The sequence below is a fragment of the Procambarus clarkii genome, chromosome 54 (assembly GCF_040958095.1).
Source record: "Procambarus clarkii isolate CNS0578487 chromosome 54, FALCON_Pclarkii_2.0, whole genome shotgun sequence".
Classification (NCBI taxonomy): Eukaryota; Metazoa; Arthropoda; class Malacostraca; order Decapoda; family Cambaridae; genus Procambarus; species Procambarus clarkii.
Window position 1 is genome coordinate 32207634 of NC_091203.1, and position 12241 is coordinate 32219874.

General features: G+C 38.9%; 1 protein-coding gene across 1 annotated transcript in view; it reads right to left on the reverse strand.

Moving 5' to 3' along the window:
* The window catches only part of LOC123771301 (uncharacterized), a 150562-nt gene that overhangs the window by 68549 nt on the left and 69772 nt on the right, over nt 1-12241 (reverse strand). The gene's annotated exons all lie outside the window — the stretch shown is intronic.

Below are 12241 nucleotides of genomic sequence, written 5' to 3' on the forward strand. Positions count from 1 at the left end.
AGGGCGGAGGTTTCCACACTGCAGTCTACACTAAGGAAACAAACATAGGAATGTGCATAAATGCCAACAGCGACTGCCCAGACAGGTACAAGAGGAGTGTTGTTAACGCATATGTCGACCGTGCCCTCAGCCACAGCTCAGAATGGAAGCAAGTCGACGAAGAACTCTGTAGGGTAAGGCAGGTCCTAGTCAATAACTGCTTCTCCAATGGTTTCGTCGAAGACATCATAAGAAGGAAAGTGAAAAGCCATGCAACCTCTGAAGAGACAACTAACACAACACCTATACCCCCTATTAGACTATTTTACAGGAACTTCTTTTCCACAGCTCATAAAACGGAGGAAAGGGTCCTGAAAGATATTGTTAATAGAAACGTTATCCCTACAGACAAAAATCAGAGGATACAACTGACGATTTACTATAAAACCAGAAAAACGGCCAGCCTACTCATGAGAAACTCTCCAGACACAAAACAGAACGCTTTAAAAGAGACTAACGTCGTCTATGCCTTCAAATGCCCTCTTGGGGACTGTAAGCTCCAAAAAACCCAGTATATAGGCAAGACAACAACATCTCTTTCTAGGCGTTTAACGATGCATAAAGAACAGGGCTCCATTAAGGAACATATAATCTCTTCCCACAACCAAACCATCGCCAGAGAAATCCTAGTAAACAACACAGAAATCATCGATAGATACAACGATAGCAGGCGGCTTGACGTTTGCGAGGCACTACACATCAAGAAGTCAACACCAGCAATCAACAGCCAATTATTGCACAACTATATTCTACCCACCTCAAGACTCCGCTCCAATATAGAAGCATCAAGAAATATGGACCAATAGGCTTTCTACAAACACTTCTATTCAATATCCATTGTTTCGTGTTCTGTCTTGTGTTGATGAAATTAATACCCTATTAATACTCTTGTTCTGTCTTGTGTTGATGAAATTAATACCCTATTAATGCCACATCTTGTTCTGTCTTGTGTTAATGCCACTTCACCCCTTCCACCTCACTCAAATGTAGATATAAAATCGGAGATGCGTAAGTTCTATTCAGTTGTGTATTTGTGAACTAAAGTCTTTGAAAATGTAATAAGTTTTACGAAACGCGCTCGTGTCGCGTCAGACTAGAAATAAAAATGAATTTTTGAGAATTGATTTTTTATTTACCTCCAACAGTGAAAAGAAATGTACGAAAGATTGAGAAAATTCGTGTTAGAATTATTAATCTTACTTTTTCGGTCATATTTAATAATATATGTCTACAGGAAAGACTGCTACCAAAATATATATATATATATATATATATATATATATATATATATATATATATATATATATATATATATATATTATATATATATATATATATATATATATATATATATATATATATATATATATATATATATATATATATATATATATATATATATCAGACCATGGAGGAAAAATGAAACAGGAATTTCCTTAAGTACTTTCGTATATTAAATATATCTTCAGAAGGTGAAGATGTGGTCTGTGGTCTGACATTGTCACATTCTTTATCACGTGTTTATTTTCGTGATATACACACACACATATATATATATATATATATATATATATATATATATATATAATATATTATATATAATATATATATATATATATATATATATATATGTCGTACCTAGTAGCCAGAACGCACTTCTGAGCCTACTATGCAAGGCCCGATTTGCCTAATAAGCCAAGTTTTCCTGAATTAATATATTTTCTCTATTTTTTTTCTTATGAAATGATAAAGCTAACCATTTCATTATGTATGAGGTCAATTTTATTTTATTGGAGTTAAAATTAACGTAGTTATATGACCGAACCTAACCAACCCTACCTAACCTAACCTAACCTATCTGTATAGGTTAGGTTCGGTTAGGTAGCCGAAAAAGTTAGGTTAGGTTAGGTTAGGTAGGTTTGGTAGTAGAAAAACAATTAATTCATGAAAACTTGGCTTATTAGGCAAATCGGGCCTTGCATAGTAGGCTGAGAAGTGCGTTCTGGCTACTAGGTACGACATATATATATATATATATATATATATATATATATATATATATATATATATATATATATATATATCACATTTACAAAAGTTATATATATATATATATATATATATATATATATATATATATATATATATATATATATCACATTTACAAAAGTTATATATATATATATATATATAACTGAAAACTCACATCCCAGAAGTGACTCGAACCCATACTCCCAGAAGCAACGCAACTGGTATGTACAAGACGCCTTAATCCACTTGACCATCACGACCGGACATAATGAGGTGATAGCCGAGGCTATTTGAACCACCCCACCGCCGGCACTCGGATAGTTATCTTGGGCATAGCATTTTACCAAATCACCTCATTCTTTGGGGCACACGTGAGGAACACAAATGCGAACAAGCCTGAATGGTCCCCAGGACATATGCAACTGAAAACTCACACCCCAGAAGTGACTCGAACCCATACTCCCAGAAGCAACGCAACTGGTATGTACAAGACGCCTTAATCCACTTGACCATCATGACCGGACATAATGAGGTGATAGCCGAGGCTATTTGAACCACCCCACCGCCGGCACTCGGATAGTTATCTTGGGCATAGCATTTTACCAAATCACCTCATTCTTTGGGGCACACGTGAGGAACACAAATGCGAACAAGCCTGAATGGTCCCCAGGACATATGCAACTGAAAACTCACACCCCAGAAGTGACTCGAACCCATACTCCCAGAAGCAACGCAACTGGTATGTACAAGACGCCTTAATCCACTTGACCATCACGACCGGACATAATGAGGTGATAGCCGAGGCTATTTGAACCACCCCACCGCCGGCACTCGGATAGTTACCTTGGGCATAGCATTTTACCAAATCACCTCATTCTTTGGGGCACACGTGAGGAACACAAATGCGAACAAGCCTGAATGGTCCCCAGGACATATGCAACTGAAAACTCACACCCCAGAAGTGACTCGAACCCATACTCCCAGAAGCAACGCAACTGGTATGTACAAGACGCCTTAATCCACTTGACCATCACGACCGGACATAATGAGGTGATAGCCGAGGCTATTTGAACCACCCCACCGCCGGCACTCGGATAGTTATCTTGGGCATAGCATTTTACCAAATCACCTCATTCTTTGGGGCACACGTGAGGAACACAAATGCGAACAAGCCTGAATGGTCCCCAGGACATATGCAACTGAAAACTCACACCCCAGAAGTGACTCGAACCCATACTCCCAGAAGCAACACAACTGGTATGTACAAGACGCCTTAATCCACTTGACCATCACGACCGGACATAATGAGGTGATAGCCGAGGCTATTTGAACCACCCCACCGCCGGCACTCGGATAGTTATCTTGGGCATAGCATTTTACCAAATCACCTCATTCTTTGGGGCACACGTGAGGAACACAAATGCGAACAAGCCTGAATGGTCCCCAGGACATATGCAACTGAAAACTCACACCCCAGAAGTGACTCGAACCCATACTCCCAGAAGCAACGCAACTGGTATGTACAAGACGCCTTAATCCACTTGACCATCACGACCGGACATAATGAGGTGATAGCCGAGGCTATTTGAACCACCCCACCGCCGGCACTCGGATAGTTATCTTGGGCATAGCATTTTACCAAATCACCTCATTCTTTGGGGCACACGTGAGGAACACAAATGCGAATGTGAGTTTTCAGTTGCATATGTCCTGGGGACCATTCAGGCTTGTTCGCATTTGTGTTCCTCACGTGTGCCCCAAAGAATGAGGTGATTTGGTAAAATGCTATGCCCAAGATAACTATCTGAGTGCCGGCGGTGGGGTGGTTCAAATAGCCTCGGCTATCACCTCATTATGTCCGGTCGTGATGGTCAAGTGGATTAAGGCGTCTTGTACATACCAGTTGCGTTGCTTCTGGGAGTATGGGTTCGAGTCACTTCTGGGGTGTGAGTTTTCAGTTGCATATGTCCTGGGGACCATTCAGGCTTGTTCGCATTTGTGTTCCTCACGTGTGCCCCAAAGAATGAGGTGATTTGGTAAAATGCTATGCCCAAGATAACTATCCGAGTGCTGGCGGTGGGGTGGTTCAAATAGCCTCGGCTATCACCTCATTATGTCCGGTCGTGATGGTCAAGTGGATTAAGGCGTCTTGTACATACCAGTTGCGTTGCTTCTGGGAGTATGGGTTCGAGTCACTTCTGGGGTGTGAGTTTTCAGTTGCATATGTCCTGGGGACCATTCAGGCTTGTTCGCATTTGTGTTCCTCACGTGTGCCCCAAAGAATGAGGTGATTTGGTAAAATGCTATGCCCAAGATAACTATCCGAGTGCCGGCGGTGGGGTGGTTCAAATAGCCTCGGCTATCACCTCATTATGTCCGGTCGTGATGGTCAAGTGGATTAAGGCGTCTTGTACATACCAGTTGCGTTGCTTCTGGGAGTATGGGTTCGAGTCACTTCTGGGGTGTGAGTTTTCAGTTGCATATGTCCTGGGGACCATTCAGGCTTGTTCGCATTTGTGTTCCTCACGTGTGCCCCAAAGAATGAGGTGATTTGGTAAAATGCTATGCCCAAGATAACTATCCGAGTGCCGGCGGTGGGGTGGTTCAAATAGCCTCGGCTATCACCTCATTATGTCCGGTCGTGATGGTCAAGTGGATTAAGGCGTCTTGTACATACCAGTTGCGTTGCTTCTGGGAGTATGGGTTCGAGTCACTTCTGGGGTGTGAGTTTTCAGTTGCATATGTCCTGGGGACCATTCAGGCTTGTTCGCATATATATATATATATATATATATATATATATATATATATATATATATATATATATATGTCGTACCTAGTAGCCAGAACTCACTTATCACCCTACTATGCAAGGCCCGATTTGCCTAATAAGCCAAGTTTTCCCGAATTATTATATTTTCTCTAATTTTTTTCTTATGAAATGATAAAGCTACCCATTTCATTATGTATGAGGTCAATTGTTTTTTATTGGAGATAAAATTAACGTAGATATATGACCGAACCTAACCAACCCTACCTAACCTAATCTAACCTATCTTTATAGGTTAGGTTAGGTTAGGTAGCCGAAAAAGTTAGGTTAGGTTAGGTAGGTTAGGTAGTCTAAAAACAATTAACAATCAACAATTAAAAACAATCATGAAAACTTGGCTTATTAGGCAAATTGGGCCTTGCATAGTAGGCTGACAAGTGCGTTCTGGCTACTAGGTACGACATATATATATATATATATATATATATATATATATATATATATTTTTATTAAATATGACCGAAAAAGTAAGATTAATAATTCTAACACGAATTTTCTCAATCTTTCGTACATTATGCTTCACTGTTGGAGGTAAATTAAAAATCACTTCTCCAAAATTCATTTTTATTTCTAGTCTGACGCGACACGGGCGCGTTTCGTAAAACTTATTACATTTTCAAAGACTTCACAAATACACAACTGATTAGAACTTGCGTTTCCCTGATTTTATATCTACATTTGAGTGAGGTGGGAAGGGTGATGTGGCATTACATTTTGAGTAAGGTGGGAAGGATGATGTGGCATTAGAGGATATTAATAGGGTATTAAAAGTATCAACACAAGACAGAACACGAAACAATGGGTATTGAATAGAAGTGTTTGTAGAAAGCCTATTGGTCCATATTTCTTGATGCTTCTATATTGGGGCGGAGTCTTGAGGTGGGTAGAATATAGTTGTGCAATAATTGGCTGTTGATTGCTGGTGTTGACTTCTTGATGTGTAGTGCCTCGCAAACGTCTAGCCGCCTGCTATCGCTGTATCTATCGATGATTTCTGTGTTGTTTACTAGGATTTCTCTGGCGATGGTTTGGTTATGGGAAGAGATTATATGTTCCTTAATGGAGCCCTGTTGTTTATGCATCGTTAAACGCCTAGAAAGAGATGTTGTTGTCTTGCCTATATACTGGGTTTTTTGGAGCTTACAGTCCCCAAGTGGGCATTTGAAGGCATAGACGACGTTAGTCTCTTTTAAAGCGTTCTGTTTCGTGTCTGGAGAGTTTCTCATGAGTAGGCTGGCCGTTTTTCTGGTTTTATAGTAAATCGTCAGTTGTATCCTCTGATTTTTGTCTGTAGGGATAACGTTTCTATTAACAATATCTTTCAGGACCCTTTCCTCTGTTTTATGAGCTGTGGAAAAGAAGTTCCTGTAAAATAGTCTAATAGGGGGTATAGGTGTTGTGTTAGTTGTCTCTTCGGAGGTTGCATGGCTTTTCACTTTCCTTCTTATGATGTCTTCGATGAAACCATTGGAGAAGCCGTTATTGACTAGAACCTGCCTTACCCTACAGAGTTCTTCGTCGACTTGCTTCCATTCTGAGCTGTGGCTGAGAGCACGGTCGACGTATGCGTTAACAACACTCCTCTTGTACCTGTCAGGGCAGTCGCTGTTGGCATTTAGGCACATTCCTATGTTTGTTTCCTTTGTGTAGACTGCAGTGTGGAAACCTCCGCCCTTTTCCATGACTGTTACATCTAGAAAAGGCAGCTTCCCATCCTTTTCCGTCTCGTAAGTGAAACGCAGCACGGAACTCTGCTCAAATGCCTCCTTCAGCTCCTGCAGATGTCTGACATCAGGTACCTGTGTAAAAATGTCGTCAACATACCTGCAGTATATGGCCGGTTTCAAGTTCATGTCGACTAAGACTTTTTGCTCGATGGTACCCATGTAGAAGTTTGCAAACAGGACACCTAGGGGAGAACCCATAGCGACCCCATCTACTTGCTTATACATGTGCCCATCCGGGCTCAAGAAGGGTGCCTCTTTAGTACAAGCTTGGAGTAGTTTCCTCAGAATACTTTCTGGCATGTCAAGAGGAGTACAGGCTGGATCACGATACACTCTGTCGGCTATCATTCCGATTGTCTCGTCCACAGGTACGTTGGTAAACAGCGATTCTACGTCCAACGAGGCTCTTATCCCTGTGGCCCGTGCGCCCCGCAGTAAGTCCACAAATTCCTTTGGAGACTTCAGGCTGAAGGCGCAAGGAACATAAGGAGTCAGCAGGCCGTTGAGTCGCTTCGCCAATCTGTACGTGGGTGTGGGTATCTGGCTAATGATTGGCCGAAGTGGGTTTCCAGGCTTCGGCCAATCATTAGCCAGATACCCACACCCACGTACAGATTGGCGAAGCGACTCAACGGCCTGCTGACTCCTTATGTTCCTTGCGCCTTCAGCCTGAAGTCTCCAAAGGAATTTGTGGACTTACTGCGGGGCGCACGGGCCACAGGGATAAGAGCCTCGTTGGACGTAGAATCGCTGTTTACCAACGTACCTGTGGACGAGACAATCGGAATGATAGCCGACAGAGTGTATCGTGATCCAGCCTGTACTCCTCTTGACATGCCAGAAAGTATTCTGAGGAAACTACTCCAAGCTTGTACTAAAGAGGCACCCTTCTTGAGCCCGGATGGGCACATGTATAAGCAAGTAGATGGGGTCGCTATGGGTTCTCCCCTAGGTGTCCTGTTTGCAAACTTCTACATGGGTACCATCGAGCAAAAAGTCTTAGTCGACATGAACTTGAAACCGGCCATATACTGCAGGTATGTTGACGACATTTTTACACAGGTACCTGATGTCAGACATCTGCAGGAGCTGAAGGAGGCATTTGAGCAGAGTTCCGTGCTGCGTTTCACTTACGAGACGGAAAAGGATGGGAAGCTGCCTTTTCTAGATGTAACAGTCATGGAAAAGGGCGGAGGTTTCCACACTGCAGTCTACACAAAGGAAACAAACATAGGAATGTGCCTAAATGCCAACAGCGACTGCCCTGACAGGTACAAGAGGAGTGTTGTTAACGCATACGTCGACCGTGCTCTCAGCCACAGCTCAGAATGGAAGCAAGTCGACGAAGAACTCTGTAGGGTAAGGCAGGTTCTAGTCAATAACGGCTTCTCCAATGGTTTCATCGAAGACATCATAAGAAGGAAAGTGAAAAGCCATGCAACCTCCGAAGAGACAACTAACACAACACCTATACCCCCTATTAGACTATTTTACAGGAACTTCTTTTCCACAGCTCATAAAACAGAGGAAAGGGTCCTGAAAGATATTGTTAATAGAAACGTTATCCCTACAGACAAAAATCAGAGGATACAACTGACGATTTACTATAAAACCAGAAAAACGGCCAGCCTACTCATGAGAAACTCTCCAGACACGAAACAGAACGCTTTAAAAGAGACTAACGTCGTCTATGCCTTCAAATGCCCACTTGGGGACTGTAAGCTCCAAAAAACCCAGTATATAGGCAAGACAACAACATCTCTTTCTAGGCGTTTAACGATGCATAAACAACAGGGCTCCATTGAGGAACATATAATCTCTTCCCATAACCAAACCATCGCCAGAGAAATCCTAGTAAACAACACAGAAATCATCGATAGATACAGCGATAGCAGGCGGCTAGACGTTTGCGAGGCACTACACATCAAGAAGTCAACACCAGCAATCAACAGCCAATTATTGCACAACTATATTCTACCCACCTCAAGACTCCGCCCCAATATAGAAGCATCAAGAAATATGGACCAATAGGCTTTCTACAAACACTTCTATTCAATACCCATTGTTTCGTGTTCTGTCTTGTGTTGATACTTTTAATACCCTATTAATATCCTCTAATGCCACATCATCCTTCCCACCTTACTCAAAATGTAATGCCACATCACCCTTCCCACCTCACTGAAATGTAGATATAAAATCAGGGAAACGCAAGTTCTAATCAGTTGTGTATTTGTGAAGTCTTTGAAAATGTAATAAGTTTTACGAAACGCGCCCGTGTCGCGTCAGACTAGAAATAAAAATGAATTTTGGAGAAGTGATTTTTAATTTACCTCCAACAGTGAAGCATAATGTACGAAAGATTGAGAAAATTCGTGTTAGAATTATTAATCTTACTTTTTCGGTCATATTTAATAAAATATGTCTACAGGAAAGACTGCTACCAAAATATACTAATATATATATATATATATAATATATATATATAATATATATATATATATATAATATATATATATAATATTGTGACGATAATCTCTTTCAAGAGAGATTGAGCCTGCTCTTCCCTACATAAAGTTACTTATTACAATACAACAATAAGATGCTACCTTCAAGATACCTCTATCAGTAGCACAAAATGTTTTGACCAGGAGGCAAACGTACCCTAAACTCCCCCCCCCTACTCCACACTCCCTCCATGCCGGCTCCGTCATCAACCAGCAAAGTACCATTCCCAGCCTGCCTGCTTCTGATTGGTTACCCGCCGACTGCACACCTGCACCTCAGCGCCCTCTACCAAGTCGATGTCTGGGCTTGAACCAGCCATTGAAGTTAGAATATCCTTGTGCTCTCAAGCTGTGAACAACCAACTGATATACGCTCTGTTTATTGGTGGAGGTTCCCAGCTTGCGCTATATTCTCAGTACCTGTTTATTTCATTTTGTCTTTATTTTATGTCTAGAGTAACGGCATCCTTGTACTTAATTTTTATGTTATATTTTTTGACTTGTTTGTTTGCACTGTACATAGCCAAGGAATTGTCTTTGTTTTTAATTTGCTTTCAATTTAATTAAAGTTTCATTGTTCATACTATGTGTTTTGCGTGTATTCCCTTACTTTCCCACAGACAACAGTCAAGCAGTCGATCATTTTTTTCTTAAATGTGATAGGCATTGACACCAGCCATTAGGAGGACTGCCGAACATCTACACTCCTTCATTTTTCCGTCACAATATATATATATATATATATATATATATATATATATATTATATATATATATATATGTCGTACCTAGTAGCCAGAACGCACTTCTCAGCCTACTATGCAAGGCCCAATTTGCCTAATAAGCCAAGTTTTCTTGAATTAATATATTTTCTCTAATTTTTTTCTTATGAAATGTTAAAGCTACACATTTCATTATGTATGAGGTTATTTTTTTTTTATTGGAGTTAAAATTAACGTTGATATATGACCAAACCTAACCAACCCTACCTAACCTAACCTAACCTATCTTTATAGGTTAGGTTAGGTTAGGTAGCCGAAAAAGTTAGGTTAGGTTAGGTAGTCGAAAAACAATTAATTCATGAAAACTTGGCTTATTAGGCAAATCGGGCCTTGCATAGTAGGCAAAGAAGTGCGTTCTGGCTACTAGGTACGACATATATATATATATATATATATATATATATATATATATATATATATATATATATATATATATATATATATATATATATATATATATTGTGTGTGTGTGTGTGTGTGTATATCACGAAATTAAACACGTGATTAAAAATGTGACAATGTCAGACCACAGAGGAAAAATGAAACAGGAATTTCCTTAAGTACTTTCGTATATTAATACATCTTCAGAAGGAGTGATTTTACAGATCGAGTGATGGGTATAAATAGGCAGGAGAGAGTGGTGAAGTGAGGTGAGGTACAATACTTGGACAATGCAGACGGCCCATTGGCCCATCAGATGCAGCCAATTGGCCCATCTGATGTAGCCCAATGGCCCATCTGATACAACAAACATACAAGCACAATACATAGGTAATTATAGCATAAAATGGTAAATATATACAATGAATTTGTGAGACAAATGTTTTCCAATGAACCTACTTAAATCGCCCTTTAGCTGATCTATTAGAAATGGATCTAAGTAATATAGACCACTGCTAATATTCAAATTACTTTCTTTTGTGATCTGTATCAAAGCAGATTCAATTATGTTTCTGTTATAGGTGCTTTTACAATTTGTTATTGAAGAAGCACTCTCCCAATCAATTTGGTGAGCTTTTTCAGACAAATGAACAAACAAAGCATTAGACAATTGGCCATGTCTTACAGAGTATTTATGTTGCGATATTCTACATTTTAAATCTTTAGATGTTTGCCCAACATAGAACTTATTACATTCCTTACAAGGTATTTTATTGGTCTGACATTGTCATATATATATATATAATATATATATATATATATATATATATATATAATATATATATATATATATATATATATATATATATATATATATATATGTCGTACCTAGTAGCCAGAATGCACTTCTCAGCCTACTATGCAAGGCCCGATTTGCCTAATAAGCCAAATTTTCCTGAATTTTATATTTTCTCTATTTTTTTTCTTATGAAATGTTAAAGCTACCCATTTCATTATGTATGAGGTCAATTTTTTTTATTGGAGTTAAAATTAACGTAGATATATGACCGAACCTAACCAACCCTACCTAACCTAACCTAACCTATCTTTATAGGTTTGGTTAGGTTATGTAGCCGAAAAAGTTAGGTTAGGTTAGGTTAGGTAGGTTAGGTTGTCGAAAAACAATTAATTCATGAAAACTTGGCTTATTAGGCAAATCGGGCCTTGCATAGTAGGCTGAGAAGTGCGTTCTGGCTACTAGGTACGACATATATATATATATATATATATATATATATATATATATATATATATATATATATATATATATATATATATATATATCCATTCAATACCCATTGTTTCATGTTCTGTCTTGTGTTTGAATTTAATACCCATTGTTGAAAGTTTGTTTTCACCTCATCCACCTCACCCAAATGTAGATATAAAATCGAAGATGTGTAAGCTCTATTCAGTTTCAGTTGTGTGTTTGTAAACTAAAGTCTTTGAAAATGTAATAAGTTTTACGAAACGCGCTCAAGTGTCGCGTCAGACTAGAAATAATAAATTAATTTTGGAGAATTGATCTTTGAATTACCATCAACAGTGAAAAGAAACGTAAGAAAGATCGAGAAAATTCGTGTTAGAATTATTAATCTTACTTTTTCGGTCATATTTAATAATATATGTCTACAGGAAAGACTGCTACCAAAATATACTAATATATATATATATATATATATATATATATATATATATTATATATATATAATATATATATATATATATATATATATATATATAAATATATATATATATATATATATCTGCTTTGATACAGATCACAAAAGAAAGTAATTTGAATATTAGCAGTGGTCTATATAACTTAGATCCATTTCTAATAGATCAGCTAAAGGTCTTCTCTGAGTACTCTTTATTTTCTTCTCCG